Below are 8,955 nucleotides of genomic sequence, written 5' to 3'. Positions count from 1 at the left end.
TATATATGTAATATGCTATATATTATGTTAGCAATAATAAGGAACGAAAAAGCTGTAAGTTTGAATTGCTGAACAAATTTGACTTATTCTGTCTAGCTTAAGTTGATGGTGGTAACATGATCACAAACACAGGAAATACTCGATCTCAACTATTGTTTGTAAATGTATTCTATTCCCCTTGTAGCATTGTAAAATCGAAAACGCTTTCAGTATTAACATCTAATGAGAATAGGTTACTGTGATAACTCGTTAGTGAAACGTTCTTCTGGTAATAGTATTTCTTATCTCGTTTGCAAGGGAACCAGATCGGGTCTTATATTATAGCCGACGCCAATTTTTGTTTGTCGTATTTCTGCTGCCATGTCGGCGAGAAATGTAGTAAACATTCGTTAGCTAGTAATTACAGCACAATACCCTAGTGTTACTTCTGAAAGCCTCTTAATATTCTTGGATGGTAAGATTTTGAGTTCCTCGAAATCCTAGAACAAAGATTAATGAAACCTTTGTTTATCCATTAGCAATCTTCCTTCTAGCAAGTTCCGCCAATGATACATAAATACTTTGTAAGAATAAAGAAATGTGATTTTTACCATTATGCTATGGATGTCTACGGCTCACGATATAAACATATCGCATTTGCCAAATCTAAACTAGATTTTCCAATCCTTTCACTTATTCATATAGAAAACTTACAATTGTCTGGTTTTAATGTTTTTTCTTCAATAGAGTCAACATTCATTCTAAGTCGGTAATTATATTTGAAAGATATATTGTGGAACAAGTGCGAAACTTAATTTAATAATCACAAAATAGAGCTGGAGTTGCTTGAAAATCGCATAGTACATTTTAGATTCGCTAAAGACATGATTCGAAGTTCAATGAATGCAAATGCTAATTATACTACTAAATGATAAGTTGTTTTGTATAGCAGTCTGGCGTAACCCGTCCCCAGAAATCGATTTCTAACTTTACAGCAATGTAGTCTACAGACGGCATCTAAAAAAACCGGTTACCAGTTTAGGCTAAGCCTCGCTTATGCAGGCCGCAGGGGCGAGTTTGGTGATTTATAAAAATTTATTGGAACCGTTTCAACTTAATAATACAAGAAATTTGGGTTTCTCTAGGCCCTAGGGGCTATAAAAAAATCTCACAGTTATAGCTTCATATTTATAGTACATCAAAACATCTTGCTCTCAGGTTGTTGTATTATGCATGGCAACAATTCAGCGCTAGGATAAACCTTGTGAGTTAGCATCGTAATCGCTCGAAGAACTTCCGTTAAACGTATGTCCTCCATAACACACTAGTGTATCTATGCGATATTCTATATGATGAAAATCGCTTCGTATGATATTATATCAGTACCTGATGAGTCCGTAAACACTGGACGTCTCCATATGGCTTAGAGAAGAAACGAAAAGCATCTCATGGTAGACACCGATAACGATTGCATTAAATTTCAAATTTTTGAGTAAATCTTATCGATCAAACACGACTTACTATTGACACATAGCTACAGCATCTCTTTTCGCCATCTCGCAGGTTGTTAGTCGGGGAAAAATGCCTTCAAGCGGTCTTTATCCACTTCGGGGAGCTGACCGGGTCGTGGTACACATTGCACGTCCGAGACAGTAAGTTTGAGCTTAGCAAAACAACTTCGAGCGATCCATTCCAGTGTAAAATCCAAACCGTATACAGCGCAAAGATTCCGCATTGCTTCGGTAGCTTTTAGGCTTCGGTAAAATGCGAAATAGACTAGGTATCAAAAACGCAAAACATCTTATTCCTCGTTGTAACTTGAATTGAAGATAATATTTAATCTATCACATCATGGAACTATAACGAAATTATAGGGAAAAGAAAAGAAGGCAGGCGGAAGGGGATAATTTCATGGAAAATATGCATACAATGGAAAATGAAGACAAACATTTTTGAAGGATAATCATTTATTAATTACGAAATATAACATGCAAGCTTTAGAGCTATTATTAGAATAATGATAGAATTACTTACCGCTGCCGATATATCAACCCATCTTTCACTTTGATCAAACTTATAAAATATATTACTGTCTGCGCTATTATCGAGATAATCACAGTAAAGTCTACTGCTTATGCGTTCTACCGTGGCTCCTTCAAATCTTAGAAAATCTGCTAAGTAATAAAAACCATACATGTTCTACAAAACAAGTGGTTTACTGCAACATTATCATAGGGCTATACAATCCGTGTTCAGGAAGCACAATCATTTTCTCTCTCATGTAGACTACGTGGAATCGTCCTGCATATGGATCTGTTTTTGGGTTTTCCATTACTTACGATTAGAGTCCCGTACCATTCTTTAAGCTGACTCTGCTACCGCGCTTTTTCCTAATCTCCTAGTCTGAGTACATACACCAGTAAGGGTAGCATCGGGCAAGATCAACGCCTGTTCACCGCGCTAATTTCCCTTTCAGGCGAGCGGCACAAGCAAGCCCATCACAGCGAAGACGGCGGAAGAGCCGTTGTGATTGGCGGTGCTGTCGGTTATAAGAAAAGACACACAATTTGTGTCTAATGCTGTGGCCGCTTATAGATATGAAGTTCGCTCCTCTCCCACTGACGAACATCTCTCTGGCCATTGGCAGTACCAGCAGCGGCGACGGCCATTACTGGCGGGAAGGCGCCGTAAAGCGATTCGCGCAGGATCCGCACGCTTCTGGCCGTCCCGGAACAGGCCTCTTGCCGTCTGTCACTGATCGCGCGGACATCTCGTGCTGCATAGCGCTGTGCAAGTAGAGGACCTGCTGCTACGACTAGCTGTATACTCGTTCAGTCACACTCTATCAAAGAACAGGAATGGTCACAAGCAGTGGAATTACTTCCTTTTTTAGGACTTTAATTATTATTAATCTTATAATAGTAACCTTTTCTTTTACGGTGCGTCGACAAAGAGCACAGTAATGATTATTATCGTAGTTGTCGCGGGTGTGGCAGCCTGGTGCCACGAGATAGTGTAGTGTCGACCTAGTGGCCCTAGCGCGCACGCGGAGTGAACCCATGTTCAAATCAGTTGGAAAAGCCGGAGAAAGTAAACATTGCGTATTATTATTATTATTATTATTATGATTATACTGGAAGTCCACCGCTAGAATGTCAGAGAGTCACGCCGAGCTGGACTAAGTCGCTCATCGGTTGGTGCCGCGCAGATAGAACACGTCGGTAAAGCTGAACCTGGTAATGCCATGAACGCCACTACCTTGCCGGCGCCTAAATGCTTGTCGTGAAGACATCGGTCGCGAAGACGAGAATGAGACACTGAAGGATATACAGACCTAGGAAAAATTTGGTCATCAGGCAGCAGAACCAAAGCAGACGATTACTTCACCCGTAGCGGAATAGACGGTCACGAAGATAAAAAAGATCAAAGAATCAACCGGCACAGTCAGTAGTGAGACCCTGGGGTAGAAACGCAGCACGTAGTGTACATCGCGTGACATCGCGCCAGCGACGAGTACGAAGGCTGCTTACGACAGCAACTTGTGGACCTACTGATTGGATCAAGGTTGTAATGGCAGAAGAGCATCAGGGAGGTTTGCTAGCAAAAGCCTAATGGTGTTAGCGCAACTAATGGCGCTATGGCACTGTCCAACATAGTTCCAAGCAGTATACTACAGCACAGTCTGACGTAGCCGTAAACGACAATCGATTGACATTGGATCATGGTCGTAAAAGGCGTAATCTATAAAAACTTCGTATACAGTGAGCGGGGGTAAATGAAGTGGCTAACGAACTTGAATTGACGGGAGTGTAGATGTGTCTGTGGATGCATAATTTTGTGGGGAGCGGGGGCAATCCATTTCATGCTGTTCCTCGATGATAAACATCGTTTTTGCTACGTTGATAAAGAACCCAGTTGTAAGCCGCGATAAGACACAAATATTTAGAAACAGAAGAATCCTTGCCTATCTGTGTTTGTTTTGAAGTTGATTGCCATAACTCGAACATCAAATCATAATAGGAACCGAATAGACGTAACGGGAAGGTTGAACGACCTGTTTAATCCAAGTGTAGCAAGTGTAGTTGTTGAATAGCACTTGCGGAGTGGCCTGCTGTAAAAGAATCGCTGGTTTTGGGAAATAAAATCAACTCGGAAAGGTTCTAGTTAAAGTCAGTTGACGGTAGTGAGCGCTGACTGACAAGTGAAAGAAATAACCACCATTTTCTTATTGATATCATTATTCAAAAAAATTGCATCAATATGCGGCTAAATATTCTGGACATTTGAAAGGCTACACCCTGAAAAAAGGTAAGGCACTTTTCGTTTAAGAAATTTCACCGGAATTTCAACGCTCGTAAAGCTGAGCCGGAAGTTCATGGTGTCAAGAAACCTTATGATGTGCATTTCAGTCGTTCAGATCTTCTAACGCGAGGAGGTATGCCCATCCTCATCTCTTGCCAAACTACAGCTTTAGTCAGTATTTTACTTATTTTAGTTCGATCAAGTTCTGGTTTAACTAAGCAGTTTAGAGATTTTCCAGGGGACTATTGTGTTTAATTAGTCTTTATGATCAATTTCTCATTATGATGATAATGCACATTATAAAACGACCACGGTCGCACTGATATTCGGGAATAACTCCTAAGAATAATTTCGAAAATTTCAACTTTTTCTCTCTTTTTGTGTCAGTCCTTGGTGGTTTTCGTTTATTTTAATTTACTATGGAATCCAATTAGTTCTGTACTCGTCGAATTTTTAGTAAAGGATTACGTAAAGGAATGATAAAATAATTCGATTATGTGTAAATTACATTGCAAACATGCCAGTGAAAAATCGAAAAAAGACAACGAAGTATAAAGAATCTAATTTTCATGTTCACATAGAAGCACATTGCTTTTGCAATTGTCTTTTAATATAAACTAACGCTTTTTGGCAATTAGAAGACCGTAGACTTACATAAAAGATATCACGGGCCTACGGATCAGTTATAAGGCTGCACCCGTGTGCATTGAGTGGCAAACATACTTACAATGCATTGAGCAATTGTCTTGCCATCTTGCTGTTCTAAAAAACCCACGACCACGTATACAGTTCTTTTAATTATTAACATAATTCATGGGTTCATTTTCCATTTGCGTATTGACCAAAACGGTTAGAGATTCTAGATACAGTAATTTCGCAGATGTAAAGCTTGTCCTTTGCTGTTGATGACCATACAATGATGATAGCAGGGACCTAATATTCGGAACGTCCATTGCAGGTAGCTTTTAAGCTATCACTTAAAACGTCTTTTTTTTTTTTTTTTTTTTTATAAAACCTTATAATGACCAGTGTAAGTTAGTCGTATTACGAAATGCCTAATTGCCAATGGCTCTAACTTGACTTTTCAACTTGGAACTCATTCATTGTCAGGTTATATTTAGCAATATTCTTAAATTTGGTGAGATAATGAAACGGTAAAGTCGATTGGTGAAGAAAATTGGGGTTGACAAGAAACATGGTTCAATGACGGGTGTGCATGGGGAGTGATAGGCAAACCCACATTTTATCGAGGAGCTCCAAACATCAGAGGAAATCAAGTTATGCATTGTATTTTTACAACGAAATGCGTATCTAATTTTATACATAATTATACATTTATACATAATAAATGTCAGCAAGCAGCATGTTGGCCATGATTTGATCAAAACCTTGAATTCTTAACTAAATGAAGGGACGAACGAGCTGATTGAGAAATGGACTAGCAATATTTGATTTTGGTGAAAAAGAAATTTGGCGGCAGTGACACTGAAACGGTTGACGGGATTTTTTTCAAGAAGATTTGAGTAGTACAATTTACTGACCATCAAGCACATCAAAGCACTGTCTATCCAATGCGGGTCGGTAAGTGTGGGACTCGACCCAGGCGAGTGGATTCAGATCCGCCGTGACCATTACCCACTAATCGACAATTTCGCTCTCCTGCGTCACTCCTACAATCCGGTTCTTTAGTTAATAGTCCTAAAAAATCGATAAGACTCATCGTTTAAAATGACGGGCTCCAAATGACCGTAAATTTCCAATAAAAAAAACCGACATTTTTGGAAGCTTCTCTTTTGACAGTTTCGGTATATGAATTTCTAAACAGAAATCCGATTCCTCGTGAAAGTGTTATATTATATCTTGCATATTATCTATATTCTTGTAGTCTACTTCTCAGTAACATAATTCTTGTTTATGCGGTGTCCTTTTTGAAGTTCTATTGAATAACCCGAAGCAAGGAATCTATGCAAGAGCCAAATTATTATTTCTTACTAATTAAGATTAATTAATTTATACGCATAAGGTATCTAGATAAGTAACTTGCAATTTATAGGCTGTAAAGCCAACAACTCTGGTCTGAACGTTATATGCCCATCTACGTTTCAAACGAGCTTCATCAATAAACCTAATGTATACACACATGTATGTACGGAATGCTCATGGAAGATGCTACTTCAGTATAATTCTTGTGCTGGCCTGGGCTAGCCAAACCCAACAACTCATATAAAAAAGCTGCCATTGTTATGACACACCTGTCAGTTTTTGTTAAGAAACTGCTGTTTTTCTAAAAAGCGCCGGTATTCTTATTTTTTTTTTAATCTTAATCTTGATATTCTTTTAGAACAATCTATCAAGGAACTTCATTACGCTATGTGGATAACCCATAAAAGTATTATCTACATAGTACCATGGCAGTAAAACTAATACGGACGCATTTATGAATGCAGAAGAAGACTTGATGAGGAACACACCTCGAATGTATCTGCGGACGCTGGATGTCGGTTCGAACTGGCCCAAACGGGTCTAAGTTTAGGTTTTTATATATTATATACATCACAGTACTTCTTTATTTCAATTTATATTTGGGTGCCGTGAGCCGCCACTTGAATTAATAGACGATTAGCTGGTTGGCTAATTGACATACAGCTGAGCTCCTTTACCGATTTATATCGCGACAACGGTTTTATAACAGTGAGCCTTACATAGTCTTCGGTTGAGCAGACTCAGCGCGTTTATCTCGTTACTGAGCAGCGACTGGCATCGTCGCCGACGATGTCATTATGAGTTTGTTTCTTGTGGCGCCTGTCTGTGCAGAAAGCGGCGACATATTGCGAAATTCTAGCAGAGCGCGGGCTGCGCAGCGAACGATTCAATTACACGCTTTTCATGTCTTGAAAAGTTCGATTTTTCAAATCACTACCACTTTTGTGTATATTTTACCAGTGAAGGCCTCCCGCGTAAAAACTCTTAAATGAATGATTCATGGTCGAATTAGAATTAGCCGACCAACTAATAACACATGAAAGCACCTTTTCAAATTTAAGAAATAAAACATTTATGACAAATCTTCGGAGAAGACGACAACTGGAAATCAATATTCGAGATGTATATGTATCCATTGACCCCGCGGCCGTTTTACAATAAATTGCGATAACAATAGTAATAGTCTAGGTCGCGGCCACATAGTCTAATGAATGTCCTCGTTTCTCTCTTCCGTTGTGCCGTACGATCAAAGCCATCGGTGTTTGGATAAAATAAACGCCATCTGTACGTCGAGTGAAATACCTTGTTTTTCTGGGCTTCTGTGTTTAAAAGCCAAGACCACTTGGCTACGTACGCCGGTCGGGATATAAGACGAAAGATCTCATTGATTGTTTTGGATATCGGCGGTCGTAGCCGTCCATAGATTCGGTAGCAACGCTCCCCGTGGCACACGGCAGCTTCTTGGGATAAAGAAATGAGGTCCGTCCGTATACAGCGAGCTAGTAGGGAGCCGAAATAGACAGAGACTTTTCTACTTCGCAAAACGTGCGACGTTTGTTCTACCTAGATATGTCCATGCGATGAATGCCATATAGGCAGGAAGGGTATTATGATTAGTAAATACTGTTCACTATTCGTTTGTAGGGTTGTCCTGCGCTGGAGTATGAAAAAAACTCCATGTTTGGCTTTTCTTTTCAGCTGTTTTCTTCGGCCAAATATTTAGACGTATACGTGATTGCCTTCGGCAATTCAACCCGTATACGATGATTTAGATCGCGTATCGAAGTTTTCGAAAATGACGGCACTATTTATGTCTATTAGCGGCATAGGAACAGTTCAGGCTCATTTGTCTTCGCTTAGTCGACCACAAGAGATACAAATAAGTGGTATAGCAGTATTTGCCAGTTGGCCGCGTATACATAGGAATAAACAAATTAATCAGCTTTCAGATTTCAGTAATTACTAGAACGATGAAAAAAGGCAAAGAAGTAAATACACTATAGAACAACATAATATAATAGAGCGACAATTGGTGCAGAAAAACTACTGTCCTCGTCAAAGTATGTCGATTATGTTATAAGGCATAAACCATTTTTGCCCCGGTGCCCAAAATGGGCACAGGGTTGTATACAGTAAAAGGATATTTGTTTGCCGAAACGAACTTCTTGTATCGACAAGGTAGAGTCGCTCATAGGTGCCACAATTAATTATTGTTCGATATGCGATTGTAACAATGACGAAATTGTATGCCCGCCAACAGAAATTCTAATACCTGCACATCAGGACCAAAAAAGTCTCATTAATTTCCATATCAGAATATGCGCAAAATTATCTGACAGTTGAGATTATTGGAGTCTATACGAGATTGTTGCCTCATTATCAGATAAGGGGGCTGTGTGTAAGACATTTTCACAAAAAAAAGTGCCAGCATTTCTGCAATACGCTACTGCCCTGCTGATCCTCTCTCAACGAACAGATGGTTGTTGTTGGCATACAACAAGCGACGATTTGTAATCATGTCGATAGAGGACTGACTTTGTCGTTGTGTTTACAACCTGCAGCGAAAGCGGCGTTAGTTTTGTGGCTTGGCTGGCGAAGCTGATTTGCTAATATCGTAAATCGTATACTCTACTTAATGCGTTCATCCGCCTACTGCCGCCAAATCCTAAACAGGGAGATACCCTTGTCGGG

At 39.6% G+C, this 8,955-nt stretch overlaps 1 protein-coding gene across 5 annotated transcripts in view; it reads left to right on the top strand.

The window, feature by feature from the left end:
- The first annotated feature begins 2,667 nt into the window (after positions 1 to 2,667).
- Positions 2,668 to 8,955, top strand: part of LOC111272052 (uncharacterized) — a 55,034-nt gene continuing 48,746 nt past the window's right edge. For all 5 annotated transcript variants that reach the window (XR_002687293.2, XR_002687294.2, XM_022853227.2 and 2 more), the window contains exon 1: positions 2,668 to 4,287. The gene's annotated coding sequence lies outside the window, so the exon portion shown is untranslated. The remainder of the gene's footprint in view (positions 4,288 to 8,955) is intronic.

The sequence above is a fragment of the Varroa jacobsoni genome, unplaced genomic scaffold, assembly GCF_002532875.2.
Source record: "Varroa jacobsoni isolate VJ856 unplaced genomic scaffold, vjacob_1.0 contig01494, whole genome shotgun sequence".
In the NCBI taxonomy this organism is placed as follows: Eukaryota; Metazoa; Arthropoda; class Arachnida; order Mesostigmata; family Varroidae; genus Varroa; species Varroa jacobsoni.
Note: the sequence above shows the minus strand (reverse complement) of the source record. Positions and strands in the feature narration are given on the sequence as shown.